Source organism: Vulpes vulpes, chromosome 3, assembly GCF_048418805.1.
Source record: "Vulpes vulpes isolate BD-2025 chromosome 3, VulVul3, whole genome shotgun sequence".
Classification (NCBI taxonomy): domain Eukaryota; kingdom Metazoa; phylum Chordata; class Mammalia; order Carnivora; family Canidae; genus Vulpes; species Vulpes vulpes.
In genome coordinates this window covers 145,848,695-145,872,815 of record NC_132782.1, presented here as the reverse complement: position 1 = coordinate 145,872,815, position 24,121 = coordinate 145,848,695, and the positions used below count along the sequence as shown (strand labels likewise).

The 24,121-nt window shown below is 37.7% G+C and overlaps 1 protein-coding gene and 1 non-coding gene across 5 annotated transcripts in view; one reads left to right on the top strand and one right to left on the bottom strand.

Annotated features, from left to right (window-relative positions):
* Nucleotides 1-24,121, bottom strand: part of SLC44A5 (solute carrier family 44 member 5) — a 375,730-nt gene that overhangs the window by 263,750 nt on the left and 87,859 nt on the right. The gene's annotated exons all lie outside the window — the stretch shown is intronic.
* On the top strand, nucleotides 3,730-3,836 carry LOC112934619 (U6 spliceosomal RNA). Its single transcript, XR_003237996.1, has one exon. It is a non-coding gene; the product is annotated as a U6 spliceosomal RNA (small nuclear RNA).

Sequence of the window (24,121 nt, the reverse complement as noted above, 5' to 3'; positions counted from 1 at the left end):
TAAGGATGATACAGTGTGTATGTGTGTGTGTGTGTGTGTGTGTGTGTGTGTGTGTGTGTGTGTATGAAATGGAATATTACTCAGCCATAAAAAAGAATGAAATCTTGCCATTTGTAACAATATTGATGGATCTAGAGGGTATAATATTAAGTGAAATAAGTCCACATAGAAAGATAAATACCATATGATTACATTCATATGTGGAATTTAAGAAACAAAACAAAGAAAAGGAAAGATACAAACCAAAAAACTGACTCTTAACTATAGAGAACAAACTGACGATTACCAGAGGGAAGGTGGGTGGAGAGGGTGGGTGAAATAGGTGAAGGGGATTAAAAGCACACTTATCACAATAAACACTAAGTAATGAATAGAATTGTTGAATCACTATCTCATACAACTGAACACAATATAACACTGTATGTTAACTATACTGGAGTTAAGATTTTTTTTTAAGGTAACTAAGACATAAATGCTTCATGTTATTATTTTATTTTCAGTAAACAAAATATAATTATTTTTTTAAAAAAGAGCATCATGATAATTAAAAGGGATCATTTCCCATTTTGTATTATGCTTTTATACATCATGACCAATCTAAAAGGGGGGGAAGGGGGAGAGAGAGAGACAGCTCATACACTATTTTAAGCATACGCTGCTATTTTTCAAATATCCATCATTTACTGAAAAAGAAATCCTAACTCTGTGCTATTTAAGACAATGCTGTTATATGTTAAGTTTATTTGTCAGAGAGAAGGGCCAAAGGTTTTTAAGTTACAACTCAGCAATATATCCCCAAGCTGCATTGTCCTGACGTCGGGTCACAGAGGCTGAAACACAATAATATCCAAACCATTAAGAGAAAAGCTATCATAAATTCAAAATATGATACATGTACAGCAATAAACTCTGCTCAAGCCTTACACAAGGACACAAAGGATAACAAAAACAGAGAGTAGGGGTAGCACCCGAATTTCAGACAACATGGTAGGCACGCTCTGAAATGTTGCACTGATGTTGGGGGAAGGCAACTATGCAATCATTCTTTTAAAAAAATATTCACAAATGGACTAGTTTTAAAAAGCCAGCAAAACAAAACTAAAGTCTAAGGGCAGAGAAATGGTGTAAGCTCTGAAGCTATATAAGCATTGAAGGTGGAATACAGACCTCACTGATGTAGGCATCAAGGATCCCCTGTCACTTCTAATTCTGTAAAACTGAGGAAAATCACAACTTCTTAATGTTTCTGAAACGTGGATGTCAGCCCGACTTGCCTCTTGAGGCCACGTTACAATGGTCAAAGAGCTAATATTTGTGGAAATGTGTTAAAAACCATAGACTACTATAAAGCATAAAGTCTCATGCTTTGAAGCTAAGAATAGGTTAAAAATAGACGAGAACTCCCTGTATTTCACACCGAGTCTCTTTTTTTCTTTCCTGGTCTACCACCTACTAGGGGAGAAGTGACTCTGTCGTCTTGTCTCTCTGCTTTTCCTTTCAAGAACCTCCACAGTCAGCAACATCCACTATTTAGAATAAGAGAAACCTAAATAACACTAGTTTTAGTTCAGCCAAGCTTCCCAAAATTATCACAGTTAAGGTTCTAAGTTGAGTTGAGCTGCTAAACTCCAGCCAACCCTCCTTCTCCTGTGTTAAGAGAGCAGAGTCTGCCAGAGTCCTTGGACCATCCATCCCATCATCACCCAGACTTCACTGGCGGTAGTGGTGGACTGGCTCTGGCAAGTTATGTATGGATGACACTCTCCCCAGTCCATCCTCTCCTAACTCACTATTCCTGTGCTCACGGGTTAGGACCTGTCCCCAAACAAGCTGAAAGTAAGCCACAGATGCAGTGTTCTATTTCCAGAGCTTGAACATGGCTTTCCTTATTCTGAACCGACAGCTTTTTTGAAACAGAAGATAAAAAAAGAAGGATCAACATCATTTTCGGGGACTTAAATTGTGTCTCCTTCACTCATGTCAATGCCCTGGAGTCTGTTTGACTCCAAACTTCAACGGGTGAGTCATCAACACTGAGGGAAAGCAAGAAAGAGCAGATCTTGAAAGTAGAAAGAGGGAAAGTAATCAGCCCCCTTCATGTGATCGTCTTCTCAGCCCTGCACAGACCCATTAGCAGATGGTTATGACAACCCAATGGAAGTACATGTTGGGCGCCCACTGGGCGCCAGGATCCAAACCTAAATGTTGATTTCACACAGCCAATCCCATTTGCAGATGGCAAAAATAAATGAGAAATACCTTGGTAAAAATCAAACAGATCTAAAGGATTCCCAAAAGCTCACCAGAGAGAAAATACTTCTTTTCCCATTGTTTGCCTGTCTCGTGATAGTGGCCATGAAGGCATGAACTTACATGAGGCTGCAGGACACATGGATAAAACTGAAGATGGACAGACCAAGGTTCAAATTCCTATTCAACAGTTTGGGGTCATGTAAAAAAGTTTCTTGTAAATGAAAAAAAAATAAGTTTCTTGGTAACTAAAAGAAACTTTTACCATTTACTATTCCCAGGGAACTAAATAAGCAATTCTTTATAAAAAAATAAAAAATAAAAAAATAAAAACTCAAGGCTCAAGACAAATAATCTATAAAAGGAGAATGTTTCTGTTACTACTCTGTCCATTTATTATATCTAAGCCAGTGATTCTCAACTGAGAGCTATTTCGCCTCCCAGGAGACATCTGGCAAGATCTTGAGATTTTGTTGATTGTCACAACTGGGATGGGGTCGCTATTGACAGGTAGTGGGCAAAGGCCAAAGGTGCTACTACCATGCACAAACAGCCCTCTACAAAAAAGATCTTACTGGGCTAAAATGTTAATACTGCCAATGCTGATAAACCCTTCCCAGAGGGAAGGCAAAGCAGATAAATTTGTTGAGTCCAGTTGAATAGTACAGTATTTATTTAACAGAAATACAAACAAGGCAATATTTAGACAGAACCTTAAAAAATATTCATACACTTTGATCCAGTCACTTCACTTTTAGAAATGTATCCTCATGAAATAATAAGAAATGCACCCAGAGATTTACGCAAGAGTAAGCAGATTAGAAAATCAAAAACAGCAAATGGTCAATTGTAGGTACAGTGGTGATAGGGGGACTATATGATTTGTCTTCCAAATCGAGATGACTCTGGGAGTAAAAGGGAATGCTTTAATATTTTTGCAAAGACAACAGTCATAAATAAGAATTGCTGCAGACAAACCAGGATATATGGTCCCCCGGAATAGAGTATGCCACATGCTAATTATGAAATGGCAGACAGCCAGCAAAAATACTTGAAAGAATATTTAACAACATAGTAAATTGATAATGATATAATACTAACTATAAAAGGCTGGATATAAAACTTCTGTATCAAATTTTGTAATATATACACTTGTAGGCTTTGAGAGAAGAATGGGAAGAAACATACCAAATTGTTGACACTAGTTTACTAGCTGTTGAGATTACAGCTGGGTTTGTTTTTTTCTCTATATTCAAAATTGCTATAATCATTTTTAAAATTATGACGGTGTTTTGCCTCTTTAGAAAGAAATATAATTAAGTACCAGTTGATGAGGGAAAGCTCTTCTTCACAAAAGAATGGCACCTAATAAATATGGAGGAAATTATATATAAATTAGAAAATCACAACTTGTGCAATTCCTAATGATATAATGGTTTCAGGCAAGGAGCATAGTTGGACGCTAAAATCTTTAGGTGAGTGCTCACCTCGGGAGCACATATAGTAAAATCGGAACATGACAGAGAAGATTAGCATGGCCTCTGCGTAAGGATGGCACGCAAATCTGTGAAGCATTCCATTTTTAAAAAAAATAAATAAAATAAAATCTTTAGGTGAAAGATTGTTGGTTATTCACCAAGTTTCAGGGTATTATCCCACAGAGTATTTGCGAATTGTAAAGAGAACAAAGTATGCCTTCACAATGAAGAGATCTGGTGATCATCATATTAACCAAATTATCAAACTTCACATAAGGTTAGTGCAAACTCCAGCATTACATACCTTTTGTGGTAACATAATATGAAATAAGGACATCATCTGCATAATATTCCTGCCAAAAGATGTTTAGCTTGAATCCAATCAAGCTATTAGATCTACTTTTATTCTGCAGGAAATCCAGATACTGTAAGAACTAGGAACACAACACCAGATAAAGGCAGAATGTAGGAACTCAAAAGACAACTATCATGTCTTAAGAAAGTAAAATTTATAGGGAAAGAAATAGAGACTTCCGGATTAAAAGACACTAGAGAGACATAGAAGTCAGACACCATCTCTGAACATTATTTGAATTCTCGCTTTTAAAAAAGAGGTTTAAAAATCATTTGTGGAACATGAGAGACACCTAACTCTGGGAGATGAACAAGGGGTAGTGGAAGGGGAGGTGGGCGGGGGGGTTGGGATGACTGGGTGATGGGCACTGAAGGGGCACTTGGCGGGATGAGCCCTGGGTGTTATGCTATATGTTGGCAAATTGAACTCCAATAAAATATTTTTTAAAAAATAAGATAACATATATATAGACAATGGAATATTACCCAAAAAAAATCATTTGTGGAAAATTGGAAAAATTTGAAATTAACTTGGTTATTTTCAATATAATCATTAGATATTTCATTCTCTTAAGTATGTTGATAATATCGTGGTTATATAAAACATCTATGGTGAATATCAATGTCTGTAGCTTATTTTCAAGGCATTCAGAAAAAATATATACATACGTACAAATAGTTCTATAAAGCAAATATGGCAAAGTATGAACAATTGTTGAATCAAGGTAATCAGTATACAAGTGTTCATATTGTGTTATTCTTTCAACCTTTCTGGATATTTGGGAAAATGCTTAAATATGAAATTAAGGAAAAATTTAAAAGTTACACTTGAAGTCACATAATTTACACTTAAAGTAACATAATTAGTAATCCCAGAGTTGACCACTGTCTTTCCAAGACCAGACACACAATAGTTACATGGAATCGGAGAACCCAACAACCGTCTCCTGAGGGTTCAGAATCCTCTGCATTGCTTCAGACCCGCTCTTCATGTTCCACTTCCCTTGGTTCCCTCACTTTCTGCGATTTAGTTCAGTTGCCTTCCTGTTCACCCTCAGGTGCTACCACCTTCTCTACTTACTCTAGGAACTTACTCCATCTTTTGTGGTCCTTACTTCAACAAGCAGGACGAGAACAGAGCATAAATCGATCAGGCTCATCCATTCCTTGCCTTTGACGGTATAATTAAAAAAAGAATAATCGCCCTCTCTCTCTGGAGAGTGTCTTTCCCTGAGAATGCTATGCAATGAATGTTTGTGTTCTCTCCAAATCCATATGTTGAAACCCTAATCCCCAAAGTGATGATGTTTGGAGATAAAGCCTTTGAGAGGTAATTAGGTCCTGGGAGTGGAGCCCTCAGGATGGGATTAGTCTGTGTGTCTGTTTGTCGGCCTGTCTGTCTGCCTGCCTCTCTCTCTCTCTCTCTCTCTCTCACACACACACACACACACACACACACACACACACACAAAGCTATAAGGCAGCTGTCTACAAGACTTCTCATAGAAGCCAAGAAATAGGCTTCTGGCAAATCTTGAACTTTCTAGTCTCCAAAGCTGCGAGAAATAAATTTTGTTGTTTAAGCCAAGTCTATGATATTTTTGTTATAAAAACACAAAGGGATTAAGACAAAGGATTTCCAGAGTGAGCAATTCCGGTTCCACCAACTCTAATTCACACGGCAATGAGCACATTCTCCCTCCCCCCCACCGTCCCCCAAAAAGGTTAATAGGTTAGAAGTTCCTTTGCTAGGATTTCTGTACATCCTCTTGATGTTTTCTTTTGTTTTACCTGGTAAGGGACAGATGTGTCATACTCTGACACATAGAAAGCCAAGAAAGCATTAAAAATGGCCTGCACTGGGGGCATCTGTCTTCCGCTTGGGTTGTGATCCCTGGGTCCTGGGATCAAGCCCCACAGCAGGCTCCCTACTCAGCAGGGAGTCTGCTTCTCCCTCTCCCCTAGTTCATGCTCTCTCTCTCTCTCTCTCTTACTCTTTCTCTCAAATAAATAAAATATTTTTAAATTTTTAAAAATAAAAAAATAAGAATGGCCTATGCTGGGTGACTTGGGAACAAGATACACAAAAGCGACATACTTTTTTTAAAAAAGATTTCTAAAGGCCTTGGACATCACTAATCCTAAAAGAAATCATATCTGGTCCTATATGAGATTCAAAATTCTCAATTTCTTTGCCACCTATTGGTTGGTAACACTTCCAAAGAACAATTTTACTTTTTTTTTTTTCATTTTAAATTGATTTCTCTGTTTAGCAAGACTGAGCTTTTTGAGAGCTCTGAGACAAAGAACTCGTTTAATTTTACCTTTTTAAATCAATGTCTACAAGACCCTCTCAGTCAATGAATCAGCCTTGCTATCCATTAGACACCTTTCTAGGCTGTTCCCTGACCTTTAGTGTTCTATGTAATATTGCTGTAATATTGTAGCACTTTTAGTTAGTCTTATATGAAATGTTTTTATTATTTGCCACCTTTGGTCTTTCTGTCATTTTTAAACTCTGAACTTCACTCTGTAATTTCTCAGCTTCTGTTTTGTACTTGACATTTATTATGTGCTTTTTGTGCCCTTAATTACTTTTTGCACTTTGGGGTTGATCTATGTTGGTCTTTTCTAATTCTACTATATTGATTGCTGTAAAGCAAGCCTCCTCCCCTCCAAGAACATTGTTTGTTTTTAAACTATATTCTTTCTTTCCAGTGCTGAAAACCACTGAATTTTCTTCTTCTTGTCCTTTTCAAGAAATTTCAAGCCATCCCTAGTTATGGCAATTGAAATCTATTCACTAGAATCATAATTACTTCTCTCTCATCATTAATTCTGTACTCAAGTTTGAAAAAGAACTGTAAAGACAGACAGACAGACAGAACAAAAAATGGAAAATACATGTCAAGAGCAGAAAAGACATTTACAGGAGAATATTCAGGAAGGAACAGACATAATAATTAACAAAGATACCAGAAAGAGGAAATAAGAATGGTTTCTTAAAGAATTGTAAAGTGGGGACTACAAAGTTAAAAATAACAAACATTTTAATCTTATACAAGTAAGAATAAATAACTTTAATGTCTAGTGTGCCAGATACAAAAACACCGTTAAGAATGCCATCAAAAAAAAAAAAAAAAAAGGAAAAAGAAGGCCATCATTTGGGAAATAAAAGCTACCATCTTTCCATATATAAACTTCTGCAAATCTCCCCTTTTGTCTCATTCTTCCCAGTATTCTCTCCCTCTGGCCTGTTCTCTAGAATGCCACCAGAATCATTGTCTTAAAATGCTTATCAAGTCATTTCTCTATTGGAAAACCTTCCAGTGGCTCTCTGTCCTGTCTAGCATAAAACCCAAATGTGTATGAAACCCTATATGTCAGGACTCCGTTTACTTTTCTAAATTCATTTATACCATTTCTCCTTCTTCTCAAGATTCAAATGCTCCAGACAAAATGATCTTTCTCTGAGCTTCTGTATATGCTCTTTCTTCTTGCCTAGAATGCTCCTTTTTGTCCAACTCATTTTGGTCCATCTGATGCCTGTTCATCCTTCATGTAGATGCCTCTGCCTCTCTGGCTCCTTAACTAAAAGCTAAGTACCCCCTTCTGTCTACTGCCATGGTTCCCTGTATTTCTCCTGTCAGGGTGTTATTATTGTGTTACATCATCTTGTTTACTTGTCTGCATCACACACTAGTCAGCAACCAATGAGATGGCAATGGTACCATTTATGTTTTTCTTACCCTGGCATTCTAGCACTTAGCACAGAACACAACCCCTAATGATATTTGATAAATATTTTATTGGATAGCTGTTAATACAAATATTTAGTGATAGGGTTTCCTAGTAACCAAAGGCTTAATTTGACCCCCTATTTCCAATGCGTGTTGAAAATCATTCTAGAGTAAGTACTGGCAACGCTTAGTGTATATATGAAATAAGAATCATTAGGAAGTTACCTTTGGCATGTGGGACAACTGCTGCCTCGATTATCTCTTTCCTGCCAACCATAGGGGTTATAGTTGGTACAAGCTACCCATGGTGTCCAAAATTCAGCAGCTGGTATTCTCATGACACTCACATATCCCTTTCCACCTATTCAGAAGTACTCACTCAATATCCCTTGTCCCAGTCCACTGAAGAGACATAATTCCATAGTAAATGGCATCTCCCACCATTGTTAGCCTTCCAGTAGAAAAGATCAAGCATGTCCTTCCAAATATTGCCATCATGTAATACCTCCGTCTACTTTTCTGCCTTAGTAAATCTAGTAAAATAAGAAGAACTGAATTTCTTCGGGATGACTTAGTAGCTTATGAAGCACCATTCTAGTCATAATGTGTGAACTATAGATTTTAGACATGGAGAAAAGTGGATTGAAAATACATTTTAAAAAAAGAAAATACATTAAAATCCTCTAGAAGTTTCTGAAATCAAAGACTACTTAGTTCACTATACTCTGCTTCATTTTTTAAAAATTTTCTTCCTTTCTCTTTAAAATTTCTGCTGAAAGCGCAGGAAACTCTGTCAATGAAGGGTACAATAAAAAGAAACCCAGCTGAATCAGATTTAAAATGTTTACATATCCACAGGCACCTGGGTGGCTCAGTCAGTCAAGCAACCCACTCTTGATTTCAACTCAGGTCATGATCTCAGGGTTGTAATGGAGCCATGTGTCATCTCCATGCCCAGCGTGGAGTCTGCTTAAGATTCTCTCTCCTTTTCCCACTGCCCCTGTCCTTCTCTAAAAAACAACAAGAAAAAGGTTATATATCCAAATTTACTTATTAAAGTAATACCAAATTTTTAAGAGAAAAATTCCTAAGAAAAAGTATACTGATGCCATAAGTAGAAATAACAGTACTTCCTTGATTTTGCAAGAAATAATATTTCTAATATCAGGAAAAGGGAATAAAAAGTAAAGCTTTTGAGCATTTGAAAGGACAAATCCAACTCAAAAATACTTTCCATGTGTTTATTAACAGAAAAGAAAAAAAAGTATAAGTGATGTTGCTACTGCCCACAGTAAGGATATTGTTGAGAAAGTATTTTCATTCTTCTTACCATGAGGAGCAGAGAGTATACTGCTATATATGAGAAATAAATTTAAAAAAAGAAGGAAGGAAGGAAGGAAGGAAGGAAGGAAGGAAGGAAGGAAGGAAGGAAGGAGGAAGGAAGGGGAAAGAAAGAAAGAAAGAAAGAAAGAAAGAAAGAAAGAAAGAAAGAAAGAAAGAAAGAAAGAAAGAAAGAATGAACTTCCTGTCAAGGACACATAAAAGTAAAAAAAAAAAGCACTATCCAAAATATAGGTACTTTATTGGTGAGTGTGATTTAAAATCAAATGCCTTTTGAGTTAAAGAGTGTGGGATAATCAACATGTCAGTGTTAAAATGGGTCATAAATTTTCAAAAAAGGCATCAATGAAAATAAACTGTGAAAAACCAATTTTGGACTGTCCTAAATCTAAAAAAAAAACCTTAGTTCTCAAATGTATCTGTTCATCTGCTTCTTTTTATTTCTGACTATAAATTTGCTGACAGATGTTGTGGCTTACAATTTTCAATCAACTTTCTTTCTATCTTCTTTGTTCGCCCAGTGATCACTCACAGTCCTACCCCCTGACTTCACTCCCGCCACAAACTAAACTTAGTATCTCACCAGTGACCCCATTTTCCACTGTCTCCTCAGTTCTGTCAGACACTGGAACCAGTGACCAACTCAAAATATTCCCCAGATCAGCATGGACATAACCCACAAATCTATCCTATGACTCTGTCCAAATAGGCTTTATTTTTTTTAATTCATTTATTTTTTTATAAATTTATTTTTTATTGGTGTTCAACAAATAGGCTTTAGCCAATGAAAGTGAATCATAAGTGAAAGCACACACCTGGGCCAGTTATAGAAAGGCTGGGCATTTGAACAGGTAAGTAACAAATATTAAATTCAGGAAATGGAAGATAGTTTCCTACCCAAGGGCTAGAATATCTTATGTCTGAGACCCCAAAATATCACAAAGGGCATATGACAACTTTACCAAGATGTGCTGCACAAAATAGTAACATGGAAAGACGCTCTCCCAAACTGGCTCCCATGATCAATAAGTGTAGAAGCAGCTACATAACACAGTTTTCTCTTGGAGACTCAGAAAGTGCATTAGCGGAGTAAAAGATAAAAGAAGTCCGGCCATAAAGAAACATTTTAGCTTTGTTTAGCCTGGTATTTGCTAAATCTTTTTGACCATTGAATACCTATTAAGATTCCAGAGAACCAGTATCTCAAGGAATAGGCATAAGGAAAAGCTGGCCTGACCAACCGTTCATATTTGCTGTTTTTTCTTGACCCACTAGGGCTACCCCATAAGTCCAGGCATTGGTCATAGGATGTCCCAGAGCAGTGCTTCTTAAAATCAGGTGTGCATGCAGCTCACTAGGGATCTTGTTAAGATGTAGATTCTGACTCAGTAGGTTTGAGGTGGGACTGGAGAGTCTGATAAGGCCTCAGGTGACCCTAATGCTGCTGGTCTCTCTCACACGTTGAGTAGCTCTACAGAACCACTGCAGTGGGAAGATCATCACGTCGCCAATCTCTGAATCTTATCCTTCCTTTTTATAAATTCTCCTGAAATATTACTTTCAGGGTGCCTGGCTGGCTCAGTCAGTGGAGCATGGGACTGTTGATCTCTGGGCAGCAAGACTGAGCCCCACATTGGGTGCAGACATTACTTAAAAATAAAGTCCTAATGGGGCACCTGGGTGCTCAGTCGGTTAAGCATCCATGGAACACTTAATCCCATTTGTGAATTCAGCTCAGGACATGATCCCATGGGTTGTGAGATCAAGCCCCACTCAGGGCCAGACACTCAGCGAGGAGTCTGTCGAGATCCTCTCTCTCCCTTGCCCTCAGCCCCTCCCCCCACTCACACATTTGCATGTGCGCTCGCTCTCTCTCTCTCTTCCTCTCGATATAAATAAATCTTGAAAAACTAAAATCTTTATAAGAAAAATAAAATATTACTTTCAATATATATCACTTTGCTATCAAAGACTTTTAGGGGTCCCCATTCTCTTTAACGTTAGAGACTCAGCAGTAAACATCTGGGGTGCCTGGGTGGCTCAATCAGGTAGGTGTCTGCCTTCAGGTCAGGTCATGGGCCCGAGGTCCTGCTGAGCAGGGAGTCTGCATCTCCCTCTCGCTCTGCCCCTGCCCCCTCTCTCATGTGTGTTCTCTCTCTTCCCTCTCTCTCTCAAATAAATAAAATCTTCTTTAAAAATAGGCATTTATTGAACCTTTACTGTGTGGTAAATAGATACACAGCCCCTGACTTATACAGTTGAGTGTCAAGTAGGTAAGAAACCATGTGCAGAATGCAGAAGCTGAAACAAGAAGGGAATCGCTTCTTTCTTGAGACCTCAGTTTCCTCATCTGTAAGATGAGGGTTAAACCAGACCAGTGGTATTTGATCCCCCATGTACACTGCAGTCACAACCATCATCCTATACAGAGTCTCAGCCCAGACCAATGAAATACAGGCTGTCAGTACCATTTTTCATAGGGAATGGGTCATTCTTAAAAGCTCCCCAGGTGATTGTAAGGTGCAGCCAAGTTTGAGAACAACTGGACTAAATGATTCCCGAAGCGCTGCCCAGCCAGCAGCATCACTTGGAAACTTGTTAGAATGAGACTTCTCTGTTCTCATCCCAGACCTACTGAGTCTGAAACTCTAAGGACAAGGTAAAAAAAAAAAAAAAAAACCTGGTGTGTGTGTGTGTAACAGATTTCTTTATTTATTTTCAGAGAGAGACACAGTGAGTAGGGGGAAGGGGAGAGGGAGAGGATCTTTAAGAGGAGCCCAAGGCAGAGCTCGATCTCACGACCCATGAGATCATGACCTGAGCTGAAACCAAGAGTCAGTCTCCTAAGCAACGGAGCCACCCAGGTGCCCCAGAAACTGGGGTTTTAACCAGCTTTCCAGGTGATTCTGATCCACTTTGAAAACCAGCAGATTAGACAATCAGTAAATTTCCCTCCAGCTCTAAAATGGTATCATTCTTGGACCTTGGAGAGCCTTGTCAAAGACTTTTGTTATTCAGTCTTACAGACTAACAGTATAACTCTTCCCAGATTTGAATCCCAGCTCTTTCACTTCATTGCTGTGCACCCTTCAGGAATTGTTTTGGCTGTCTGTGTTTCAGGTTCTCATCTATAAAATGAGGATAATAATAGGACGTACGTATGCTCTCAGAGTTGCTATGAAAGTGATTTCATGTATGGAACTCACTTAGCAGGATGCCTGAGATGTAGTTCAGGTCATTTATCAATCATTAGTCTTGGGTGAGGACTTCACAGCCACTGCTCAAAATTGCAACCCACCCCTGCCATTTCCTTTTCCCCACCCCTGGTTTACTTTTCTCCTTTGCAATCATTACTCTCTAACATATAACATATTTCACTTATTGCTTTGTTTATTATCTATCTTCTACCCCAAGGATGTAAGTTCTACAAAACCAAGGATTTGGGGTCCATTTTGCTCAGAGCTGTGACCCCAGGATCTAGTATGGGGTCTGGGACATTGGAAGTACTCCTTTGGTGGGATAAAGGAGTGATAAGTGTTAACTATTATCAATATTAATATTATAGCAATCCAAATTTCTTTCTTATTGAAACCCAATAGCTTGTACTTCCTGTTTACATTTCCAGATTGTGCTTACGTCTTATTACATGCTTTCTTCAAATTCTGTCCCATGCCCCACAAGGCCCTTTTACTTAACTTCTGGCTCAAGTTCTACTTCTTTAATATTCCCCGACAGCTCTGCTGACTCTCTAACTCTCTGAATGTCCACAGTGTTACTGTCTATACTCTACAATTTAACTGAATTAATTATCAATGGAATGAGTAACTTTCCTAAAATTTAAAGTTACTGAAAGAGGCTGCATCTGTCATGCAATAAGCATTCATGACAAATTAGAGAGGAAGGAGTCCTCCAAGGAATCATGGGAAAACCTACCATTAATTAGCCATGTAGTCCTCGAATAACAAAAACAGTGCTCTGTGGTTTACAAAGTACCTTTAAATACATCTGCCTCATTTTGACTAGATGATCTCAAAGACTGTATCTCCTTGATCTCAAATTTCCAAAATATTTTCAGGTATGGAGAGACCATTTTCTTGAAGTGAAAAATTAAGAATAGATCATGAAAGTCAAAATTGAAGCAGATGATGACCCAAAAGGTGTTGAGTTTAGGGAATGCAAATTAGTGGCTTTCTTGCCCCCTCATCCTCCTCCAGCTAGGTCTGGAAGAGGCCCTCCATCATCCCCAATGTGGCCCTTTAGGCAGCCATTGTCAATTGATCAGACCTAGCAGATAGGAGAACACCCATTTCCAGCCTAACTTGGTCTAACCATCTTACTTCTAAAAGCAAAGAAAACATGCTAAGAAATTTAAAGTGACTTGTCCAGGCACATACATGGTAGCCGACCAAGGCCAGAACCAGCCTCTTGACTCCTCTCCTGGATTCTCCCCACTGCCCCTCCTCAACATTTCTGAAACTCAGCATTTAAATTTCCATTCTAAAGCAATCAAAACACGGAAAGCAAACCTTTGACATAGAGCTTTCATATTACTGCTCATGAATATAACTTTGAAATGAAAAATGACAGTTTTGAGTAAAGTGATAGACAGAGTTGGTTAGTCTGTTATTTCTCAAGTGTGTTTATTTACCTAAGCCTAGAGTGTGTCGTGACTGGAAATAGACAAAACAGATTATTTTAATTCTACTCTCCTAGGAAAAAAAAAGGGGAATGGTTTTCATTAATGGGAACTGGGCTCAAATCCGGTCCCAAAATAACTTACACTACTGAATCATCTTTTTAAAGGTGACATTTCTCTCATTAATGGCAATGCATTATTATAAATGCAGTTCAATCACCGAATTTAAATTACAAGAAAAACATATTTGAAAGAGATGAAAAAAAGAGATAATGGAGAGAAATAAACATCTATTTTAATATAAATAATGACTATTTCCTCATCACAGAAATTATGCTCACATTTGACAATTATAATTTTCCAGATCCTCTCCCTAACGCACAGTTTCCAAATATTGCAATCACCTTTGCAACTCACTTGGAATGAAACTGACTTGTCAAATTTTACCTAGCCAATTGATAACTCTGTCTTGATTAACCCTCATTTTTAGGTATACTATAATTGAAGCTGCTTTTGGGGGGAGAAATCATCATCTAACACAGTTAGAAATTGCCTCTGGCATTGTCTGCTTTACCGGAGGAAACCAGGATGACAACTGGCAGTTCTGTTACTTCACAGTTAATCCATTTTAGCAACTGTGTTACTTAATAGGAAGGTACCAGCAGTTGGTCCCTTACTCTATCCTTCCATACTGAGAAAGTGAGTCCGACTCATATTTGGGGGTAGGATGAGGAAAGGAACAAATATCTAGATTCTCTTCTCTTCAGCATGGACCCTGCCACCACACGGGAGGAGGAGTGAATGCTGAAACACACAGAGGAAGTTCGAAGTCTGCACTGCCCCTGCTCCATGAAAAAGGGCAGTCAGTTCGAGGGTTCTCCTAGAGTCTAGATATACACAGGAACCATCCCAACAGGCCTCAGAGAAATCTACCTACAAACTGATGGTTGCTAAGAGTGCCTGGGAAAGCTGGAGGGATTTTCACCTCAAACCCCATCGTCAACTAAGATCACTGGTGGTCCACGAATTTGGTCAAAACAAGAATGAAACCAAGAGCTCTGGTCAGAAGACATCATGCTTGCCCAGGCATGGATCTTAAAAGCAAAGAGGAGAGTCAAGACAAATTGAGGCTTCTGGAAAGTAGAACAGTGGTTCCAGAGGCATGTTTGTGAAATACTGGAGCACTCTGCTTTCTGGCTTAGAAATTCCAAAAATTCAGAAATCACGTCCCCTGCAGCATATTATTGAATCATTTTTTTCAATCAACCCACATACTCATTTAGAAAAGGGGACAAGTACCCTACCTAACTTAGAAGAAATTAGTTTCTAAGGCATCATTCACAATATGGAAAATCCTTTAAAACACTGCTATTTACATAATTAACACCCAAATTCCTTGAAAACTTAGCATATGCTGGCTAATCCAACACAGTAAGCAGAGAATAAATTTGAGTTGGAAACACTTGCCTTGGAATTAGTTTTGTCATTCCTAGCTCTGTGTGACCATGAGCAAACTACTATCATTGAGCCCTTGTTTTCTTTTTTATAAAATAATCATAATAAAATGTATCTTACAGCTTAGTTCTGAAGATTACATGAAAAACACTGGAAGAGGCATAAAAATGCCTGACCAGTGAGAGAAACTAAGTAAATAATTTCCTTCCCTCATTTCTTTTTTCTAATAAGGAAAATATCCACATTAAAGTGCTATTGAATGCTATGTATGGTTTAAAAATTTAAGTAACAAGAGAGTACAGGCACCTGGGTGGCTCAGTCAGTTAAGTGTCTGACTCCTGATTTCAGCTCAGGTCATGATCTCAGGGTGCTGGGATTGTGCCCCGCATCAGGCTCTGCACTCAGTGAGGAGTCTGCTTGAGAGTCTCTCCGTCTCCCTCTCCCTCTGGCCCCTCCCCCTGCTTGTGCACTCTCTCTCTCTAATAAATAAATATCTTTTAAAAAATTTTAGAGAATAAAAGGTAACACGTCAATGTTAAGTCTATGAATTATAGTTTACATAACTGATTTGAAGCAACTACTACTATTCATATATATAATTACATGTAAAATTCCAACAAATGACTCTGCAGTCCTCTAGCTGAACAATTCAAATTGGTAGCATAACCTGGCTCTCTTTTTCCAGCAATATATTGCAATTTTATTTTTCTTCCAATCAATCCCACTATGTGAAAAGAGAAAGAGGGAAGATCTACCCCTATTCAGCTGAATTATAGCAATATTTTATGGCCTCTTTTCCATGGAGTCCTTTTCTTTTGCGTTAGATTACCATGTACCCCTCAAAATATTTCTGCCAATCTGTCTTCCAAAGCCTGCCTGTGGTCCTCTAATATTACAAATATAGCAAGGCAGTGTTAAGAGCAAATATGTATAGTCCAAAAAAATTTTTTTAATAAAAAAAATTTTTAAAAAGAGGAAAAGAAAGGCATATTTGACAGATCTCAGAGAATAAGCAGTAACAGTAGCATGGCCAAAGGCAACAGCAGGCTTGTCCATCTGTCCATCATGAAACTGAGTTGTGCCTACTAGTTTTCAACAGGAGGTGGCCATGTGGGCATAAAACTAAAATAGAAATTCTATCATTAGGAAGACAAGGTGAGGAAGGAAGAAAAGGATTAACTATTTCAGAATCAATTTAGAGGTGAGCATGATGAATACAAAGAATTGTTGTATGTTTCTTATTCACAGACTATGAAAATTTTATTCAATCTTTTATTCATTCTGGGTGCTTTCTAGAAGCCAGACACTATGCTAGCCACTACGGATCCAAACAATAATTTCCTGGGGTGCCAGCCTGGCTCGTATGGTAGAGCATGTGACCCTCGATCTGGGGGTCATGAATTTGAGCCCCATGTTTTTTTTTAAGTTTAAAAAGGAATAATGCCCTTCTTTTGGGAATTCTGTTTCATGAGAGAGACAGAGAAGTAAACAAAAAATTATAAAACAGAGAGATGACAGCCAATGTATATATGCAGTGGGAACAAAGAAAGAAGTCATTAACTATGCAAAACTATGCCGCCTTTACAAATTTGTGAGTCATCTTTGCACAGGGGCTAAACTCCGTAATATGTCAGTGTTGTTATATGTGCTATAAAAGTGAGGTCAGCCTCAGAAGGAGAATAGAAAATCTAAGAATGAACAGATGGTTCTTGATCAACTATATTCGCCTTAGGGTGGAAGAAAAAGTGTTATTGCCTTTACCTTCACTCATTGCAGTGTTTTTTTTCCTTAAGTATGTGTGTCCTTAATTTTTATCTGATTTAATATTATCAACGCTATCTAAACATGTCCATTTCTATTTTCTGTAGATATGTTTGAGAGTGCAACCATCGGACAATAGATAGATACAGATATGGATATAGATGTAGATGTAGATGTAGATAGATACATTTATTGATGCAGAGATAAATGCAGAAATAGCATCTTGGCTTCTGGAAATATGAGTTATGATATAATTCTTAAATTTTATGATAAAACATTTTCATTAAGGAAAATTTTAACAGAATAGTGGCTATAAGGCATAGCATTTATCGGCATTTAGCCAAAATTAAGATGTTAATACAAATAAATCCTCAGTGTGCTTTAAGACCCACTATAAAGGCTTCCTTTCCTCCTTATTCAATTGCAGAATTGAATAAGAAGTGAACTGAGGCACTCCCATTTAAGCTAAAGTAGAATGTCTGAGTAAACTGTCAGTTTGCAAATCCGAGTTAAACATTTGCTGGTTTTGTGGCTAACCTGTGCACTTGAAAACATAAAATTCACATCAGTTTCACATCAGATGAAATGTATTATTCCTCTCTGAGGCAATTTTTGGTCATTGGCCTTTTGGTTATCTCTGGCATCGGTATTTCTCTTCGTTGTCCCTGAAGTCAGCACTGCCTAGAGCTACATGCACAAAAATGTTGGTGTTCCCCTCCAGGTCCCCTCCCCCTGTCTCAGGCGCCAATGGCACCTTCTGGAAATGTAGCATGAGGCATTAGCACCAGGTACTAGCACCAGGCTTACCCAGAGTCTGGGTGCTCCTTGAAGAGCCTACTCCAAAGAATAACAGCCATCCCTCTCCATGCCTCTGTCCTGATAGCCTGCCCTGGTGGCCACCAAAATTGAAACACCCTAGCCCCTGACAAAGTCACATTGTTACTGATACACATTAATCTGACAAACACATAAGTCTTACATTTTATCTCCAAGCTTGACTTCAGTCACCTAATTAGCCTATTTGACATGTCAAAATTTCATTTGCACCTGACTTGTATATCATGAAAACAGTGCCCATATAGAGATGTTTGTTTAATGTTTTCACTCTGTCCATTTATCAATCCTATATAAGCAATTCTTGGTCACTGTTCTCGATGTGTTTCTCTTATTCTGACATCCAGCACAGCTTCACAGGTAATTTTGTTTACTGAATATTGTGTACTCATGGTGGTGGTATTGGTGATGCTGAAGCTTCTCCGCTCTACTCTGACAAGTGTTGTCCTCTGAAGGGACAAGTTTGTGCCAGTATCTGTGCTATTTCCTATGACGTTTGTTACAGATTTCTAATCATCATAGTTTTTTTCATTTATTACATGTTAAAACCTTCACAAAGATGGAATTAAAAAATAAAAATGCCCTTACAGAGTGAGTTGAGTAATGACTCAAGCCCAAAGGATGGGACTTATGAATGCTATAGAGAAAGTCACTTACTAATTCACAGTCTAAGGCCTATAGACTACTTGACATCAAATGGAGGCCAACAGAAGCATCGATTAGTGGGAGTTGACAAAAAGTACGTGTTACGGTGAACAAAATGGCTTCCTTTTGATGGTGGAATCTGTGATGTCTTTCCAGATTATCTGTAGCCAATATTCAGAGAAAAGAGATAAATGTTAAATGAGCAACAGGGAATAGGGTGAGGTAACACCCAAGGCAAGAGTGCTTCATAGCTCCAAAAGTCCAGATCATGCTAATCATATACTTTGAGAAATTATTTTCCCTTAAAGCATTGTTAGCCATGGTAGCAATCATTTGCCCTTGGCTTACAATAAACCAGCCTAAACTACAATGTAGGTGAAGTATAATACAGCCCTAGTGATTCTATTTCAAATAGAATCACTCTCAACCCTTTGTAACACTTCTGAATTACAATTTGTGAACAATCACAAAAACCACCATTTCTTCAGTGTATATATATGCTACTTCTCAGGCCCTGTGCCAATTTAATCTCACAGACCAAGGTAATTACTGTTATTCCTTTTACAGATGAGCAAATAGGCCTAAAAGACTAAAGTCACCTGCCCAGATATGTTAGTAACACATGTGCATTTGCATAAAATAAAATGTCCTGGAGGTTGGCTATAACCCAGGTTTCATACTTGAGGCACAACTGTAATCCCCACCCCCAGAGGAGAATCTGAATGCACAATCCCTGGCAGCACGTTCATGGGAGCAGGGCCAGCCGCACCCGACAACGCATTTACAGCCTTCAGGAACCCATGTAGATTTTGACACATTCTCAGGCCCTTTTTAAACAGCTTGTTAGATCTTTAGATCTCATTTTTAATAACCCTTTTAGTCCTCTCAAAATACACAACCAAAGATCAAAGAGGCTGCTTAGCTTTAAGCTACACATTCTAGGTCTTCCTTTTTAATTTGTACTCATGCTACATTTTGCTTTTTTTTTCATAGCTAGGAATAGATTTTCCTTCATGAAGGAATAAAATTTGCCCTTAAGGAAAACAGTATTCATTTTCAATAAACATTTACTAAGTAACTACCTTCTTGGAAGTAAAAGGCTAGGCCTGAAGAAGGTGAAAGATGGATGAGACCTGGGCTATGCCTACCAGGGGCTAAAAATCTAAATAATGGGGATAGAAATAGTAGGAATTGGGGTTAAAATCTGAAGGGGAGCTTCGTGGTCCCTCTCCAACGAACAAGTGACAGTGTGTTGCTTCTCTAAGGAGCAAGCTCTGGCTATGTCACAATATGAAAAAGGGAGCTGAAAATAATAGTCCACTAAAATAAATGTTAAAGATTCAGGTTCTAGCAATAACTCTTAAGGTAGAGGGAACGACACCGGAAAAAGGGAGCAGTTTCAGAAGTGACTTGAGTATGCACGGGCATGTGCTTTTACACACCACAAGGCCCCTGCACAGCACACCTCCTCCAGATTCACTGCTACTGGGAGGCCCCAGGCACAGAAGAGAGAATTCCGGGCATCTCAGAGGTCATGAGATGGGAAAAGACTGAGAACTCTAATGTCTCACATGCTGCTGTTTTTCAAGCACAGCTCCTAAAGACACCAGAGTGTATATTCATTTTTTCTATTGTCCCTACTTAATATTGAATAAATAATATCTTACACAAAAGTCCAGATGAAGAGGGACGTTACTGGAGAAGGTGATTACCTTTGTCACTCATTAATGGGCCGTCTCTTCAGGAGGAGGCCTGAAACACTGCAAAGTTGAGTTGCTTAAGGAGTCTATAATAAAAACAAGTATGAAGATGGTTATCTAAAACATTTTTTATTAAAAACCAACATTTTGGGAATAGTCTCACAACCATGATTTACATTCTCCCCAAAACCTGGAGAATTAGCCTGATTCTCTTCTAACACATAAAAGACTGCAGGGATCTACTACTCCCTTTGAAGGAAACTGCGTTCTCCTCTTTACTACCGAAATAAAATTCTCACTGCCAGAGCCTCCTAAATCTCAGTCCTTATTTTTATTATCTACTCTCACACTTCTCGTCCACCTATAAGATTCATCCCTAACCAGTTGATTTCTCTATCCTGCCTTCTACTTTTATGCACCTTTTTTTTCAAAACTCCCATTTATGTTTTCATGTTTAGCTGCCACACTGATCAACAAATTGGTTGTGGTAGGTGGCATTTTTCTTTTGAGTTGAGTTCTTTGTTTCCCTAATTTTAGGCTATGTATTTTTAAAGATTATACAACATACGACCCATTGTGGAAATTTATTACCAAAAAAAAAAAAAACACTCCGCATTTTTTAATGAAAGGGAAAAGCTAATTTTACTAGAAATCACCACTAAAATTTTGTCGTGTTTCCTGTCAGTCTTTTTTCTATGTATGTCTCTTAACTCTTTATTTTGAAATAATTTTACAGAAAAGGTGTAAAAATAGTACAGAAAGTTCCTTCATACTCTTCACCCAGCTTCTGCTACTATTAACATCTTCCATTATGCTACAGTATAATTATCAAAATTTTTTGTGCTGAGATCTATATACCATTTTTATCTAATAATACAGTCAGTTTTCTCCAATTGCCTCAATAATGTCATTTACAGAGTTTTTCTCTCATCCAGATCCAAGATCACACATGACAGGTGTGGGCATGTCTTGTTAGTCCCCTTTATCTGGAACAATTCTTCACATTTTTTTTCCATGACATTGAAATTTTCCAGAAGTGCCAGAGTAGTTATTTTGAAGAATGTCCTTTTGGGCCTGTCTAATGTTTCTGCATGATGAGATGTGGGGTATGCATTTTGGGCAAGAATATTACATAATCCATGTTTTGACTTTCTCAGCATCACATCAGGAATCAAAACTCAGTTTTTCTATCACTGGTGATATTAACTTTGATGACCCAATAGGGTGGTGCCAGTCAGGTTTCTCCTCTATAAACTACCATTTCTCACTTTGGAATTAATAAGTAATCTTTATAGAGGTATTAGATATAGATATAGATAGATATAGATATAGATATAGATAGATATGGATATATAGATATATAGATATATATAATTCTAAAATAGTGACTTTTTTCTATTCAATTATTCCTTCTACCTCTATTAGTTGATATAATCATTCCTTTCTCTTAAAGTTCTCCGTGATTTGTATTTTTATTCCTGTAAGAATGTTCAAATTCAAGACTTTTCAAGTTATTTTTAAATCTACTTTTTAAATGTTATCACATTTTTTTAAATTTTGCATTTTCAATGGTAACTGTTAAGAAGCCCAGAACTGACATTTCATATTGCTCAATTTAACCCTTTCCTACTTCATAAAACTTTGTTTGAAATTTCTAAGTCTTGCTTCAAACTTCTAATTATAATCCAAGACTAGCTCTGCCCTGTGACAGACAGTGCTACCTAATTAGTCCTGGAAAATGTCTAACTCCTATCCAAGAATCCCATTAATATATCTCTGGTTTGTCAAAATTATTTCTCATTTTTATCACATTTCATTCATCACATGGTGGAGAATAAGGAAGATTTAGCCCAATCCTGTAATTTAAGGACCAGTAACCTTCTATTGTACAAGTTCAATTTTGTGTTCAGACAAGAATCAAAATGCAATCCTCAGAAAATGGATTGATTCAATAACCTCAGTGTAAAAAAATGCTTAGGATGCTACCTGTCTCAAATTTAATAATCTTTTACAATATGTTTATTATTAACTATTACTATTAACCAAATAATTAAAAGTTCAATTGTGTTTCTATAACACAATTTTGAGTGTGTCAGGCCCTACCAAATTCCCCATCTTTTGCATCCTCCCTCTCCCACAAGCAATGGCTATCATCTTAGTCCCAGCCTGCTTTCTAGAAGCAATCCTGATTTTAGACAGGTGAACTATAAGGAAATATAGTCAGCCTCTCTAGAACTGACATCAAATTAAAATGCTCCTTTTTCTTAACTTTTACTTCATATTCAGAGGTTCTGCTCTTGACTCTTTGATCTTTCCCTATCTTGAACCGAAACTTGTCCTTCCCTATCTGTTATCCATACCTCTTCTCAGATCTTCAAATTTCAGTATAGCTGAAAATCTTCCACCATCTTGCTCTTCCTTCTTGTTAGTATAGCTCTGCCACTACATGTTGATTTACTCCATCACACCTCCAGCACCCATAATCTTTCTCCTTTATTCAACAAACATGAAGTAAGCACCTCTTTTATGTCAAATATTTTGCTAAGCACATGTGCAGACAGTAGTGACAAATAAAAACGATATGCTTTAAATCCTGAGTTTAAGGAATCATATTCCTCCAAGGGCAACAAACAGTAAGTGGGTTCACAAAGAAACAACCATGTAATTACGAGGTCTGAAAAGTATTAGGAAAGAAATAGGAAATAACAGAGTTTAGCGAGGGAAAGCATCTCTGATAAATTAACATAGAGAATGGAGATTTGAAGGATGAAAATGAACTAGCCATGAAAAGCACTGGAAAGAGCATTTCAAGCCAAAATATAGCAAGTATGAATACCTTAAAAAGCTTAGGGACTTGAAGGAATCAAATGGAAACCAATGGAGCTGGAATATATTGAGGGAAGGGGGAAAATGCTTACATGAGAAAAGAGAGGCAGGTCATGCAAACCCTTGTGAGCCATGGAAAGGAATTTAGATTATAATATAATTGTAATGAGAAGCTATTGAAGGCTTTTAAGTAGGGAAACCACATGATTTTCATTTTTAAAAGATTACCCTGGCAAGTTGAACACAGGATTTCTAACAAAAGCATCGAACAAAACAAAAACATTCATAGCACCATTTTTCATAATAGTCGAGAGTGGAAACAACCCAAATGTCCATCAACAGATGAATGAATACACAATATATGATATACCCATACAAGGGAATATTATTCAGCCATAAAAGAAATGAAGCACCAATACCATGTTACATCATGGATGAACCTTGAAAACGTTATGCCAAGTGAAAGAAGCCAGACACAGGAGGTCACAAATGTACAATTCCATTTATATGCAATGTCTAGACTAGGAAAATTCATAGAAACAGAACATAGACCAGTGGTTCCCATAGCTGCACTAGAGCAGTGACAGTAGAGAGGGTGTAAAGGGGAAAGATCCACTGCATAATTTGGAAATAAAATTTACAAGATTTGCTGATGTCAGGACCCAGGGGGAGAGAGGGAGGCAGGGAAGTTGGAAAGAAGGGAAAGAGTAGAAGTACTACAAGTACTCACAAGCTTCAGACCTAAAGGGTGTGTTTTAAGAAAAAATGAAGAACTCAACTTTGAACCTGTTAACCTTGAGAGGCCCTCAGCCCTGTCTGGACTACCCTATGTTAAGAAATCTTTCCTTCTACTATAGTTTTATAACTTTTCACGACTTCAGAAAGGTCCAGAAAGGTCCTATAGAACAGGAATACTAATGGTATTTACCTCAGATGGTTGTTCTGAGAATTAAATTAGGTAATTGATACAAAGTTCTTAATACAATTTCTAACACATAATAAATCTTCAATCGCTGTTAGAAATACTTTCCTGAAAGCAAGTCTTGCCTAATGATAATGCCACATTGTGTGTATTTTTGTTCAGCTAAGAGGTAGAAAAGT